Raw genomic sequence first — 16203 nt, forward strand, 5'->3', positions numbered from 1 at the left:
ATAATTGTCCAAGGCTTGTTGAGGTATATTTCTGGAAGATAGTCAGCATGCTGTTAAGATATATAATCATATATTTTTGGAAAATTGCTAAAGTTTGATTTCAACGATTTTGTATTTATAGCATGTATGTTATGGGATTAGAGAGATAGTGTTTTTTTTTATTAATCTGCATTCTTTTCTTGCCACTGATACTTATAGGGGTCTAAAGGATAGATTTACATAAAATAATAGGGGGGAAGATTAGTTTATCAACATTGTCTTATCCCTGGGTCTATGAGAGTGCCGCCACGCTACAAACCATGCACATTATTACTACAACCCCCTCTCCACCCCCACACACTCATCTTCATGGCAGAAATACATGAGAGGGGGGAGGGGGTTCTAAACTAACCCTTCCCTACAAAGTAATAAAACCAGCCAACCCCCGTACCCGGGGGGCTAACACCCCTCCACCCACTTCCCGATCTTTGATCCCCCTTCTCTCTCTCTCCCCAACTCTTTATTAATATTCATATCTCACAGTAGATTTGAAATGGAAGGAGAAATTTTTGAGAAAAGTCTAACTAATGATAATAAAACAGATCTATAGTATAGATGTTTATACTGATAACTGCCCACCTTTTCCAAGGACCTTTTAGTCTGCTGGCAAATTGTTTTCTGCTACTTGTCTATGTCAATATTAGCGACACTATTAGTTGATCTTCAATGACCCAATTGAGAGTCAGCACAAGGTCCTTGGGATGGGGACATAAAGCTATTAGACCCCTTTCCCCTCCAGAGTTTTACTCTAATGATAATAATATTGGAATAATTGGCATTAAAAGACATAAATTTTAATGTATAAAAGCTCAGAATCCAATTTTATAGTTTTTTTTTTTTATAGAATCTTTACTTTCATGCAATCCAAAACTTGAATGGAAACTTCGGCCATACAAATGTCATTATAGAACTTTTAAACTATCAAAAAATTAAGAAAATTACCCTAACTAGCCTCATGAAAATGTAGAAATCAAAAAAGTTAAGACAAAAAGAAAAGTTAAAAATCATTGGCAACTTTAAGGTACAATGAAGTTTACATATGAAAAGTCAACTTTTCATAATAACTTTATTTTAAATACTAAATTCCACTGTGATCTCTCTCTTTCCTCTTACTATCTCTTTAACATACTCATGTACTTGCGGTTTAACCCCCCTCCTCCCCCTCCCCCCGCGGCTCCGGCTGTAATGGTCATGTTTCGTTTGTCAAACATTTGTATTACATCTGCACCATAATTGGGACTAGTGTTTTCCGAGGGGGCCTATCCTACCCCCCGCCCCGTCTTATCGCTCTCTCGTAGTTTTTCTTAAAACCATAAGGCCCCCGGGCCCTGTATAGCCCCCCGATCCTGCACATCTCCCCCCTCCCCCCTTCTTGTATAATCGCCCCTGATGGTTATATACTGACGGACGCTACGTACCAATATGTTTAGAACACATATACAACAAATACAATAGGAGAACAAAAACCTAATCTAGCAGTACGCCAATTATTATATTAGGGTTCAGGTGAATTACCAATATAAATATTCGCACACCTGTTTCCGCCCCCTCTTGAGGAAAAAGGCCCATACTTACATTTTGACTTTTTTTCAAATCTAAATTTTTTCCAAAAACTTTTTAGGACAGTGATTTAAAAATTAACCTTTGCAAATAAATGGCTGTGCCAGATAAAAGACTGATTATAAACTTATTTTAAAAAGTGACTTTTAATAAATTTAAAATTTATTGGTTATTAATAACTAATTTTGTGAATAAAATATAATGTAGAACTCAAAACTAGTAAATAGATGTGATAACTTGTGAATTGTGATAAAAAAAGTAATTTTGTTTGTGTAGAAGCAAAGTTTATTGAAATTAAAAATGGCATATTCTTTTGGCTATGGTTCTGGTTACAACCCAACACAGGTTTGCTGCTATTTTTGATATAAAAATGTTTGGTAAGACTCTAGCTATAAAAGTTTAACTTCCTAAACTTTTTATAGTAGAAAGGTATAATAAAATGTTGTGTAGTTTTACTTAACTTAATTTATTTCATAGATACAATCTGATGGTTAATATGCATAATTTTTTTTAAAATTTCCTAGGCTTAGGAAACAATAACTTCTTGATAGAATTTGCCCTAAGATATGCAAAATTAACCTCATACCAAAGCATTTCTGCTTTGGTATATTTTGAAATCAAACTTTAACATTAAAACATTTATAGTTTTCCAAAAACTATGTTAAAAATCTTCAAAAACTATGATAAGGATTTGACATTAAATTTTGTAACAAAATTATTCCCCAAAGTTTAAAAAATCTACGAAAATTTTAGCTGTCAAAATCAGCTGATTGTTCACAATGTTCATGCCTACACCCCATTAAACATTTTACAACCAACTCATTCTACAATTTTAAACAGTTTCAAACCATATGCTAAATGTTAATTCATTTAATTAAATAATACTAAGGGAATTATGCATTTTTATATATTTTTTTAAAGCTAAGAAGGCATGTTAAAAATATAGATTTTATTCTAATAATTATTCTAAAAAAATACATAAATACTCTTAAGTAAACAAGAATAATAAATTTAAAAGTTCGAATTAAATTAATTTGTTTTTCTTGCTATATTTTATTTAAATTAGCATATATTTTATGTCTTTGTTCCTCTTTTATATTCCCTTTTTTCTCCTTTTTGAAGTGTATATTCTTTCCCCCTTTTTAATTCCTCTAGCGAAAAAAAGACTAATGTTTAAAGTTTGTGGAAATAAAAGCAGTAAAATGTGAAGTTAATGTAATCTAAGCCAATTTTCCCCCCTCAGGGGCTCTCCCAGTTTAAGCCTTCAACTTAGCAGTATTAACAGTTTTTATGGGACTATTGTAAGTTATTATGCTGATACAGATGGATAGATAAAAATATAATAGGAATAATGCAATGTTTAAGTAGGTTTTGATAATAAAATCAAAATTAAATCATCATGAGTTTTTAAGATTGTTTTAAAAGCGCAGCTTCTATACTTAAGGTATATCCGTGCTTTCATCAATATATTTCTATTGGTATGTGGATTTTAAAATTGAGATATGCGAAAAATCAATAAGAATGCCCGCCCTCTTTTCTAAGTTGTTATTACTGCGCTACTCATTAAAAAGTTAGTCCTTGTTTTCTATTAATGATGCACTAACCTTTCTTTAAAAAAAAATTTTTAACAAAAAAGGGAAACTTTTTGGTGGGCATTTCGTAAATTTATTAGGTTTTGTTCCTCATATTGTTATCTATACCTTTACAATTAGGTTAGGTCAAAAATGCAGGGATCAGTAATTGAGATAAAAAGATTCAATGATTTTCTAGAAACTTTATAAATCTTCCTGAAAAATCTAAATATATCTATAAATTCTAGTATTAGATTTTTAAAGGAGTAATGAAATAACAAAAAATCGCATCTAAAAGACGAAAAACTTTAATAGAAGAATTGCAGACGAACAAATAATTTTTTTTATACCTTTACTCTTTAGCCCTGATTAAAATGTCGTTTTGACCATTAGGTTCAGGGTGATAGGACTTTCTAAGAATTAAGACGTATAAAAAGATTTCATTACAAAGAAATAACATTTTTATAAGATTTTAAACTTGTTACGGTATCTTTTAAGAAACTTCCTCATGAATAAATTGCAATATTTATATTTAAATGTCATATATTGCAGAAAAACAAAAAAAATGTTTAAACTAACATTACCTTTAGATCTTTGGTTGCAATATCCTAGTCCCTGAAGATTTTTGGGTCAGTTAGGGTCCTAGGGACACAAATTTTTATCTTAAAATCTTAGGATAATTCATTAACTTACATATTTCATAACAAACTATTTTTTTTTCAACGTTTAAACCAAAATTAATTTTAAAAAAAACACAGTAGTTTTTTAGAAGTTAAAAGCAAATATATTATAAAATTGCAAAGAATTTGGCTTTTGCTTTTATACATAAATAGAAATTGTCTTTTTATATTATTTCAATTAAAAAGTCTTCCTTTAAACCATCTTAAAAATTTTAAGTAGTTTTCTATATTAAACAAATTTTCTAATTTATCAGAAAATGTTTTAAAAATTTATATTACTTTATAGTTTTTATCCTATCATGTAAAATTATGTTTTTGTGTATCTTGGAAAATGCTGGTCCGAATTGGTTGTGTACTTTCCAGGGAAATATTATATATGTCTTGCGGTGGTTTTAAGCATAACATATAGTTTGTTTCATGTTATTTGTGTTTAAATGAAATAAATTATTAAGAATCAAATCACATGCGCAATTTACCCTATACTCTAGGGGCAAAGCATCAAAGTAATAATAATATAATTTGTTAATTTTTAAGCAAAAATAATTTTAACAAATTTTAAAAATTGTCATTATTTAGCAAAAAAGATATTTTCCATAGTGACATTGCGGACTGGCGTAAAATTCATTCATAAAATCTAAAAAAGCGTGTTTTTTTGTGGAAAAAACTCAAAGGCAAAATATGTCATAAAATTTGAAGAATTGTAAACATATCATAATTTTATTTGAGGTGACACTGCGTCTAAGAAAACTTAGATAAACGAGAACCTTTAAACATTAAAAAAGTTAATCAAACAAATATTTTATGAAAACCTGGGTGTTTTTAAAAATATTGATATGAAAAAAGTATTTTAATTTGCATTTTTGCACTGTCTTTAGCTTCAGATTGTTAAAAAAAAGTAATGATGCCGAGCCCTACAGCTGCGAACTGTCAAGAATTATCAGCCGTTTGTGATTTAGACTTGCAAAAATGAATGAGTATTGGATTAATTTAATTTTGGGGGACTGACTTTTTTTTCAACCCCCCTAAAATTATTATCAATAAATTTTTTAAAGGTTATAAAAAAAGGCGCATACTATAGCAACCTTTATCTCTAAGTTTTGTTTGCCAGGCCAGAAGTCGGCAGGTTCTTACATGTCAACTTGTATTGACTTAGAAGCTTTAAGACGTTTAATTATCAGGCTTCAGAGTTGTTTAATAACATGAACTTTGACTCTTCTACACCACTGATAGTGACTTTTATTCTAGAAAACATTTTATTATGTAAGTTTCACCTTTATAATTTATGTGTTTAACCCGTGTAATACAATCCTTTTAAAGATTCTAAGATTTTTGATTTTGCTATCAGATATTTATATTTTGATTTTCTCAATTTTGGTTATTTTGACTGGTGTATAAGTTGGTTGTTTAATAACCTTTCTTCAAAAGCTTCCTGTCATACGAATAATAATATACGGATTGGATTAATATTAAAATAAACCAATAGAGGGGGTAAGGGGTTAGACTGTATGTCCCCACCTCGTAGACCCTATGCAGAATTGGATCTATTGAATAGCGTCATAATATTTATTGGATTAATATTTAAATTTGATAATGTATTTTTTTATTCCTTGTCTATTATTTGTTTTTTAAAATTGTTATCCTTGTCTTTGCTATATCTAGTAATATTGGTGCTTAGTTCTAGTGTTTGTCTTCAATTTTAACACAAAATAATATTTAGCGACAATACCTTCAAAAAGGACACAATATTCCTGACTTTTGGAGGAGGAGTAAATACCGATTTTATGACTTCAGGTTAGGAAAATTATGAAGCTTCTTCAGAAAGAGCAGTCTTAGAAGTCTTAAAGGACACTCAGACATCTATTTCTTTGTTATTTAATAGATTTAAATAATTGTTATGAAACCTATCTTTTTGGAGATCCAATCCTCCCTTTACATTTAATACTAAATTAACTATTTTTTGGTGAAATTTTGAAAACGCTTTGTTTTTAATCTTAAACAATAAAAAAGTGTTTCTTTATATAAAGAATTTATCACGTAGTAAAAATTGTTAGTAGTGCAGCTACTCTATATTCAGATACTGTTTGTTTATAAGGAAAATTATCCCATTTTTAGTTACTCATTGATAAAATTGTTTTTGTTCAGTAATATTTACTTTTTATGCATTAATTTTAGTTTTTAACTAATTTTGTAATAAGAAAACAAAAAAAATAAAAAACAATTTAATGACATCATGTACTTAATAAAAACTTTAAACAATGAAAAATTTAATAGTGAAAAAGAGTTCTGTAAAAAAAAACAATTGTTTTTTACAGGTAGTTTTTTTTTCAATTAAGACAATGACGACTTAATCTAATTATTGATAAAAATCAACCTTAAAAAGTAATAAGCTACCCTTAAACTTTGTTTAATCATTTTCATGTAAAGTTTAATAGATTTTTAAAGCATGTTTCTTCTATTCATTTACAAATAGTTATGCTTGTAAAAAATAACCATTAAAAATGAAAAACATCGATATATATTTAACACATTTAAGAGTAAAGTCTTAAACTTTACTTTTTATGTAATAAAAATATGAAGAAAAATGTAAGAAAATGGGACAATTAAAATTTTTGAAGGGGTTAAACAATTCCAGATAAATTTATGTATATTCTCAATAATGCTGAACAAAATTACCCATTCTAAGGCTAAGGTTTTGACACTGCTGGTTAAAACCTACCAATCAAGATTTATTAAAAGTATCAAGCAAATGAAATTGATACCCAGCATAAAGCTTACTAAAATAATTTACATTCTAATATTCTCTCCCCCCATAAAAATTGAACACAATGAGATTCTCTTGAAATTTGAAGATGCATAGCTTAACATTTTGTGGCAAATAAAACAGCACATATAAAAGTAGAGTAATATTTTCAAGAAAATTCAATTTGACTTTATTTTACCGTTTTTTAAAATAGTATTTTGTCGGTTTCTATTGAAATAAATAAAATAAAAAAATCATTTTGTCTGAATAATGATTTTTTCCAGTATGTCTTCGAAACCAGTTCACGGACATACTGAAAAATCATGTACAACATTGTATCACAGAAAATTTTCCACGAATATAATATAATCATAAAATTAATACCAGTTTTAAACAGGGCTAACAAAACTGATTTTATTCTTATATTTTTTTATTTTATCCGCGGAAAAATGCAACAAATTACTTTTCTCTTATTTTTGGCTCATATTTGAAAGGATGGTGGTTGTAAATAGACGAAGCTTTATTTGATTGAAATATTTTTTAGTAAATAAGATTTACAAAGATTTACAAAGACAGACGGACTACAATCACCCTAATACTTCACATTGTTTTGTTTCATGTCCATTCTTTTGAAATTCATTGTTGTTTGATCTTTATAAATGCGCACTTTGCCCTCTATCTTTAACATGGTAATAAAAATTAAGCAAATATTTAAAAACCAATAAAAATATTCATCTTCAATAACGTTCCATCTTTCTCACGAACTGTTAGGATAGCAGGTTTTTTGCCATTTTAAAAGTTTTAAAATAAAGTTTTAGGATTGTGATAAAATAGGCTTCATTTTTTAAAAATAACATTTTTCATCATCTTATATTTTTCTATGGACTAAACAGATATTCATAGAAGCGGTAGGGGTTAAAAATAGCCAAAAACACGCCAAAAATTTTTAATCGGATTAGCAATTTTAGAGATCTTAAAGGTTAGACAAACAAACATCTTATTTTACATATGTACATTTGGGATAGGTGGTATCGAAATTTAACCACTAATAAAAAATGGTTCTGCGAAGGGGGGGGGGGAGAAAGGGGGTTAAAAACCCCTAAAACACCAATTAATATCATGGATGATTTAGAGTCCAAAGTTGAGAGTCACGTAGGTATTTATGCTAATAATAACCCACTGGGAAGATACCTTATACCAACACTAGGACACAGACAATTTTAGAGAAGAACAGGACAGAGAAAGAATTAAATACTGTGCAAGTTATTTATCATGTGGAGTATAATAACTATTTATATCATATAGGCAAAAAAATCTATAGAAATTTTCAATTTAACATTGATGATATTGTATTTCAAAATATTTTTGATGATTTTTATACGTGTCTTTTTCTAACAGTCAGACTCAAACACTTTTTTACGTTAAAACCCTGTTAATTTGATTTTGACTTAAAATCAACCCCAGCTTCTAATGGCAGGTGTTGCTAGTAAATCATTAAATATGACTTTTTGTCTATATAGCTATGAATGATTTAAGTATTTTTTTTGTTGAAAAATCCATCATTAGACAAGAAAGTTAAAGTAATATAATTTCCCGTATGTATTCGAATCCGGTGGATAGGAACCTTTTCTCATCCATACGAAAAAACTATGTCTAGCATCGTATTATATCCAACTTTCTACGAATATAAAAATGTATAAATTTCCGCGGAAAGCTGTTTATAATACGATGCGAGAAATAACTATTAACTTACTAGGACATAGTGATAGCCGTTGTACGTAATATAGAGTAGCAACCTCTCTAGAAATAAGAATAGTCAAGGGGTTGGCGTAAGAAGGCCATATCAAACCAAAAAGATATTACCACCAACTTTTTGTTTTGGCATGATATAAAAAAGGGTTTAAGGTTTTTTATAGACGTGTTTCTTTTTGTCTTATCAAAAATATTTCTTAAATGTATGTATTTTTATTTAATTTTAATATAACGATTATTTAAAATATTCTTATATGTATATTTTTATCGTAATTTTTTTTTCATTCTATCTGTTATACAAAGTAGAATGATGGCTGTCTGCCTGTAAGGATGAAGCTCGAGATCTAGTTAATTGCTGACCCAATAAGGCCTCGCAAGGCCAATGTAGGTCACCTTTTATTCAAATATTTAAAAATCTTAGCTAGCCCCTTAAGAAATTTAAGAAATTTGAGAAAATTGTTAAAAGAATTTAAATCTGGTACCACCTGCTGCTTGGGAATACAATATAGATTCTTAGAACAAATACAACCTGTTGACCTTTGGTAATGTAACAAAACATTAGACATTATCAGAATAGCATATTATGGTAAGTTTAGATAACGTTGGACGTTGTAGACGTATATAAAAGCTAAATTAACCTTTTGAAAAATATGAAACATTGATGAATTAGTATAAAACTAATCACTTTTAAACTATTAGATTAAATAACTACTAGCAGCTGTGTCCCTGGTATATAGAGGCTCTTTATTCAAAAGTGGGCAAAAATATAGATTTAAATCATCCCAAGGCTTAAGTCTTAAAAAGAAATAGCCTAAAACTCAATCATTTTATGGCTATTGAAATCTTAAGCTTAACCAAAAAGACTTTTTATAATAGAATAGCAAAGTACATGGACATTTCAAACAATTGTTCAGCACTCTAATAACACATAATTAAACACACACTCTCCAGTGAAATTTCGCCTGAAAATCCTTTTGATTATCTGTTTATATGTCTTGCTCCGCATGGTGTCTTCGTATCAATGATTTCATCTCTTCCTTGTTTGTTTTTATTTTAAACAATGCATATTAGCTATAGCAGTGTTGTTTAAGGTAAGGGCGTATTTGGTGAAGTCTAAAGCTTGCTTTGTGGATTTTTTATAACTTTACTTTAATTTTTTATAACCAAACTTAGATATAAAAACTAAATAACCTAAAACTATCCAGGTACCTATAAGAAGCTTTCATAAAAATGGAGAACTCAATCATTAATGTGGTTATCAAGATCTTAAGCTTCAAACAAAAAAATCATACTACTTTATATAATAGGATACTTCAAATTTAAGAATACTTTTTAATACAGGGAAGTCATGAGATTGAAACAACACATGACGACCAACCTAAAGACTAACAAGGCTAATTATATATAAGCTCTGCTTATAATGAACTGAACTCCCTTTAACCACATCTCTGTATACGCCAAAGATTGTAAATATTATTTAATAGGCTTGTGTTAGAGATAGCTCATGTCACAGCGTCTATATGTCAAAATAAAAGATTCTACATCTTAAACAAATTTTTGACTAATATAATTTCGAAATGAAAATATGAAGACTTAAATTATCTCTGCATACTTTGAGATCTTTGATTGCACGTAATTTGCCTGAAAGTTGTTAAAGTGTATGGCGCCTGTTTAAGAGTGAAGATATTTTCCATATCATTATTCAGGAAGGGTTGGGACATTGAGCTGTTTATTACACTAGTCCAACAGTTTTATAACAACGTTTCCGTAGTCGTTGGTTCAACATCTTCTGGGACTATTAAATTTTGATTGGTTGGTTCATTCAATTGAGTGCCCAAACATTTCAACCACTAAATGTAATCTACATCATTGGGGATGTACATCAATTTATCGGCCATTGTCTTGTCCCTTATAATCGCTGACAAAATTGTATTTTTTTTAAGTGGATATGGCTGAACCATTATTTGCATGCCTTATTTTTACGTCAACTTTGTAAGTCAAAAAATACATGCCTTTGCTTTGCCTATACCCCAAAACTTTTATTCCAATGATAATTTTTTTTAAAGTTTAACAATCTTGTAAAATAAATGGCCCTTGAGTTTGAAATGAATGGACCCATTCAAATGTTTGATTCATCCTTTTTAATTAGTTCAGAGTTTGACAACAATCTGAAGAATCAATAATCAGGAAAGAGTTGTTTTGGCTTCAGGAATCAATGGAAAAGTAGCTCAGCAATAAAGCAAAATAAATGAATTTATGAAATAGGACAGTATATTGTTATACAGGGAATATAGGCCATGAAGATCGTAATTTAAAAAGATAGAAGCAGCTTATTTTGTCTAATATAAAATGAGGTCATACAATGAAAATGACCAGTATACATTTTACTATTGGTCAATTACAATACTGGCCTATCATTGGACATTTGTATTGAATGACGTCATTTTTTTTGGCACTATAAGCTGCTTCAAAAAGATACAATAAAATTTATGTACTTGATAAAAACAATCCGTTTGAATTTTAGTATTAATAGAAATACATGAAAAATAGGGTAATAAGTGACTTGATAACGCTATATCATGAAGTAGAAAGTTTTTTTCACATACATTTTTAGTCAAATATCTTTTCCTTTTTCCCTACGAAAATCAGATAGAAAAAAGTTGTCTTGTTTTTGTTAAAAAAGGGTAAATTTTAAGAGTTATATATGGTCCAAACATTAATCAGTTTCAGAGAATAGTATTATGAAAAAAAATCTGCAAAGAAAACAATTTTCTTTATTATTACATTAGATAGACACACAAATTCCTACTCCAGAATTTGTTGGCATAAAACAAGGACAAATGCATTTTAAGTAAGGTAGCGTAGAGTTTTTTGCAAGGTAAAGAAAGTACCTAATGGTAATATTTGTTTGTGTGTGCTTAGAGCATGTCACTATGACCAATACAACAATATTTCTCTTACCAAAGTGACTTATGTCAAATTACAGACCTATAAATAAAACACTTTTTTGAAGCCAAAACATCAGCCCAATTAGTGCTATTTTCTTTTTAAAGTTTAGATAAGTTCATCAAAGTTTAGTTTGAATTTGTGTTTATCTTATTAAAAGAACCTTTCCACCTTTACCCATCTCCTGAAAAACAGCACAAAACTTGCTAATGATAAAAAATAATCTGTAGATCTATCTGTATACTGATGTATAAATCCTAATATACAGATATATCCATACTATAGAGTAGCTACACTACTGTAAGATCTGTAGATCTATCTGTATACTGATGTATAAATCCTAATATACAGATATATCCATACTATAGAGTAGCTACACTACTGTAAGATCTGTAGATCTATCTGTATACTGATGTATAAATCCTAATATACAGATATATCCATACTATAGAGTAGCTACACTACTATAAGATCTATAGATCTATCTTTAAGCTGATGTATAAATCCTAATATACAGATATATCCATACTATAGAGTAGCTACACTACTGTAAGATCTGTAGATCTATCTGTATACTGATGTATAAATCCTAATATACAGATATATCCATACTATAGAGTAGCTACGCTACTGTAAGATCTATAGATCTATCTGTATACTGATGTATAAATCCTAATATACAGATATATCCATACTATAGAGTAGCTACACTACTGTAAGATCTGTAGATCTATCTGTATACTGATGTATAAATCATAATATACAGATATATCCCTACTATAGAGTAGCTACACTACTGTAAGATCTGTAGATCTATCTGTATACTGATGTATAAATCAAAATATACAGATATATCCATACTATAGAGTAGCTACACTACTATAAGATCTATAACTCTATCTGTATACTGATGTATAAATCCTAATATACAGATATATCCATACTATAGAGTAGCTACACTACTATAAGATCTATAGATCTATCTGTAAGCTGATGTATTAATCCTAATATACAGATATATCCATACTATAGAGTAGCTACACTACTGTAAGATCTGTAGATCTATCTGTATACTGATGTATAAATCCTAATATACAGATATATCCATACTATAGAGTAGCTACACTACTATAAGATCTATAGATCTATCTGTAAGCTGATGTATTAATCCTAATATACAGATATATCAATACTATAGAGTAGCTACACTACTGTAAGATCTGTAGATCTATCTGTATACTGATGTATAAATCCTAATATACAGATATATCCATACTATAGAGTAGCTACACTACTATAAGATCTATAGATCTATCTTTAAGCTGATGTATAAATCCTAATATACAGATATATCCATACTATAGAGTAGCTACACTAGTGTAAGATCTGAAGATCTATCTGCATACTGATGTATAAATCCTAATATACAGATATATCCATACTATAGAGTAGCTACACTACTGTAAGATCTATAGATCTATCTGTATACTGATGTATAAATCCTAATATACAGATATATCCCTACTATAGAGTAGCTACACTACTGTAAGATCTGTAGATCTATCTGTATACTGATGTATAAATCATAATATACAGATATATCCATACTATAGAGTAGCTACACTACTATAAGATCTATAGATCTACCTGTATACTGATGTATAAATCCTAATATACAGATATTTCCATACTATAGAGTAGCTACACTACTATAAGATCTATAGATCTATCTGTAAGCTGATGTATAAATCAAAAGTAGAATTTTTGGGAAGAAACTCATGGACCCACATTAATTTTCGGTCTCTTATCCTAGGCTATAAATAAAAGTAGTTAAATAGCATTTGTTCTAACTAATACTTTACAGGAACCAGAAAGGATAAGATGATAACAATAAATTTATGCCCGACCCAAATTATCATTAACAAGATAACCCCTCATTTAGATTAAAATCATATGAAGAAAAGTTTTGACACTGCTACTTTGTACAAAAATCTAATCAAAACTAAATGAGATTCTTGATTCTTCAAAGTGTCTTATTGATTATGGAGGGAGGGGGAATTGGGCTGTTTAATACACTAGTCCCCAAAGTTTTATAATAACGTTTTCTTATTCGTTGGCTTAATAACTTTGGGGACATTGATTTAATTTTTATTGGTTAATTCATAAAGTTGAGTGTCCAGACGTTTCAACCATTAATTGTTATCTACAGAAAGGGTAATTTTGTGTATTATCATTGGGGATGTACATCAATGTACCAAACATTGTCTTATCCATTTAGACCCCTACTTATTGATAAAATAACTACAATGAAGCTTTATTACGGTAGCATCCTTGATAAGTTCATGGCAGGTGTCCACCTTAATTAACAATCTTGATATTATCTCATAAAAATATCATTTAACTGTAATATTCTAATCTCTTAACTTATGTATGTGGTCCTTAACTTTTTAATAATAAAGCTGTTCTAATTTTAGGTATGTCAGTTCATCTAGGAATCGCTTCAGTTAATCTAAATGCCTCCCTAGCATCTGTGGGCTCTGTATTTAAGGGTTGGGTGAAGACAAAAATATCCTAAAACCATCCTAAGACTTAAATCAATAAATGAAAAAGCCTAAGCCACCCTAGGACTAATATCTATTGTTAAAATAAAACATAAAACCATCCCGGGATCTATAAGAAGCTTCCCTAAAATAGAGAGCACCATTGGTTTAGTTGTTATAGAAACCTTAAGCTACAGAAATAAAAAAAAACTTACTACTTCATAATATTATTATCATATTTTTCGTCTATATATGTGTTCAAGGCCAACATAATATCAAAATAACTCCAATATGAATAATAAAATCTTGAATAAGGTTGCATACTTTTTCTAGGTAAAATTTTTGAGACATAAGAGATTTTCTTTTGAAGAAATATCCCTTCCTTATTTAAAAGAAAGCATAATTTCCTACCTCCATACAAAAATGGCGCGAAGCAATCTCGGTTAAACAGCTTTTTAATGTTTAATTAATGTGGGAAAAATTTGCCCGAAATATTATTAAACTTGGAAATTATGTCTGGGAAAAAATGACACTTGCGTGAGAATTAATTTCAAATGTCCAAATTGGTGTTTTCAAAATGCAACAGAATAATATTTTTTTTTAGGATATCATCATCTACTAGTTGTTAGTAAAGTGTCTGTAATAGGACTTGAAGAGAAAGGTCGCTCGTTCAAATTGTTGGTTATTTGATGGGTGTACCTTTACCTATTCGCAATTGAGAAAAAAGATAAATATTGATATTTTTTATTTTTACAGTTTTGAAAGAATTGTTGACCCAATAATCAAAACTTATAGGACAATATCAATTAATCTTTACTCAAAAACTGAAAACACTGACAATGATTAAGTGGCCAAAAATTTTTCAAGTAAATTAAAGAAAATTATTTTTCCTTGACTTTTCCCTCTGATAAAAATATATATACTTTTTGACTGGTAGAATAGTTGAAGGCAAAGTTTTTCTATTTGTGAAATACCTGACTTTTTAACAATCTTTAGAATTCCTTCCCATATTCTTACTCATTGAAATCTTTCCAATATTCACTTCAAAGGAAAAATACTCAATGATAGAAAATTTAAGAAGGACATAAAAATTACAATATTATGTAAGTTTATGGCTTGAAATAATTTTTGGATGATTATTTAACCATTATTTTCTAACCTTGAAGAATAAAAATCTAATGTTCATACAAAAATTATTGAGAAAAAAAACTTGTTTCTAATTTGATTGGTTGATATGATGGGAAGGTTTTACAAAACTACGGACTTAAATGATTTTTTAAGAAAAGCTACATAAGCATATAAAAATCTTTTAATAAATATAAATTAATACAAAAACTGTCTCGATTTTCCTCTTTTGATTAACTATTAACTCTATCAATGTCATAGCGAAGCGACAACTATTTTAATCCAAAAATTGCCATATTTAATAAACACCAATTAACATATTCTAAATAATGATAAAAAATGATCATTGATGACACGATAGAGGTCAGAAAAAGGCTTGTAAAACATTTTTTTGGAAAAAAGAACATTAACATTTCTAAAAATCATATTTTCCAAAGAAGCTGAATGTCCAGTAAGAATCACTAGATTGAAGGCCATTTTCAAAGCGGCCTTGTCCTTGGCAGGTTTAAGGCTATTCTGTGTTAAAGGAAAGAAAAATCCCATCCAACCTATCCTATTTACCTATGGATTCAGATGTATGTAAAAAATTGTAAAAATACTTACTTTACTTAGAAATAGTTTTTAAACCACCCTTAGACCTATATGAAGGCTTGAGTTATTAAGAGATTTGAAATAAAACAAGTTTTAATTCATTAATATTTTTCTTATCTATTTCCCAAGAAAAGAACAAAATCAAACAATTCTAGATGACCAATAGCTGAAATTGAATTTTTGAACTGTTTGCATAACAACTTTTTATTTACTTTAAAAACAGGCACAACTTTATTTATCAATAGCGCATCTATAATGAGCTTGATAATATTTAATGACATTAAAATATTATATGATTGTATTTGGTGCTGTGCGGAATGTGAGGGTAAAGGTGTCAACGCCACTCTTAAATAAATAATGGGACAAACTGACCCCCTTTCAAACCTCTGGACACGCCCCTGTATCAGTTATATTAAAAAAGGAAAGAATGTTTATTTTAAACATGTCAACTTTTGGTCACCAATAAAGCAGTTTTTGTAATAACAAGTATGACAACATAGATAACTAGCGCATTTTGAATAGTTTTGTTTCAGAAAAAAGTAATTACTTATATAATTTGAAAATAATTAAGATAAAGGTCTCGTATTAACTTTATTCTCTCAGTTTAATAATGTAAATAAAATATTCATATCTTATTATATAAGCAATAAATAAAGATA

General features: G+C 29.0%; 1 long non-coding RNA gene across 1 annotated transcript in view; it reads left to right on the forward strand.

Annotated features, from left to right (window-relative positions):
- The first annotated feature begins 1497 nt into the window (after positions 1 to 1497).
- LOC145322961 (uncharacterized) overlaps positions 1498 to 16203 on the forward strand; it is a 44406-nt gene continuing 29700 nt past the window's right edge. Inside the window, exon 1 of the long non-coding RNA XR_013880851.1 lies at positions 1498 to 1944. This is a non-coding gene — a long non-coding RNA (uncharacterized LOC145322961). The remainder of the gene's footprint in view (positions 1945 to 16203) is intronic.

This window comes from Acartia tonsa, chromosome 6, assembly GCF_053477335.1.
Source record: "Acartia tonsa isolate MP-2025a chromosome 6, ASM5347733v1, whole genome shotgun sequence".
Taxonomy (NCBI): Eukaryota; Metazoa; Arthropoda; class Copepoda; order Calanoida; family Acartiidae; genus Acartia; species Acartia tonsa.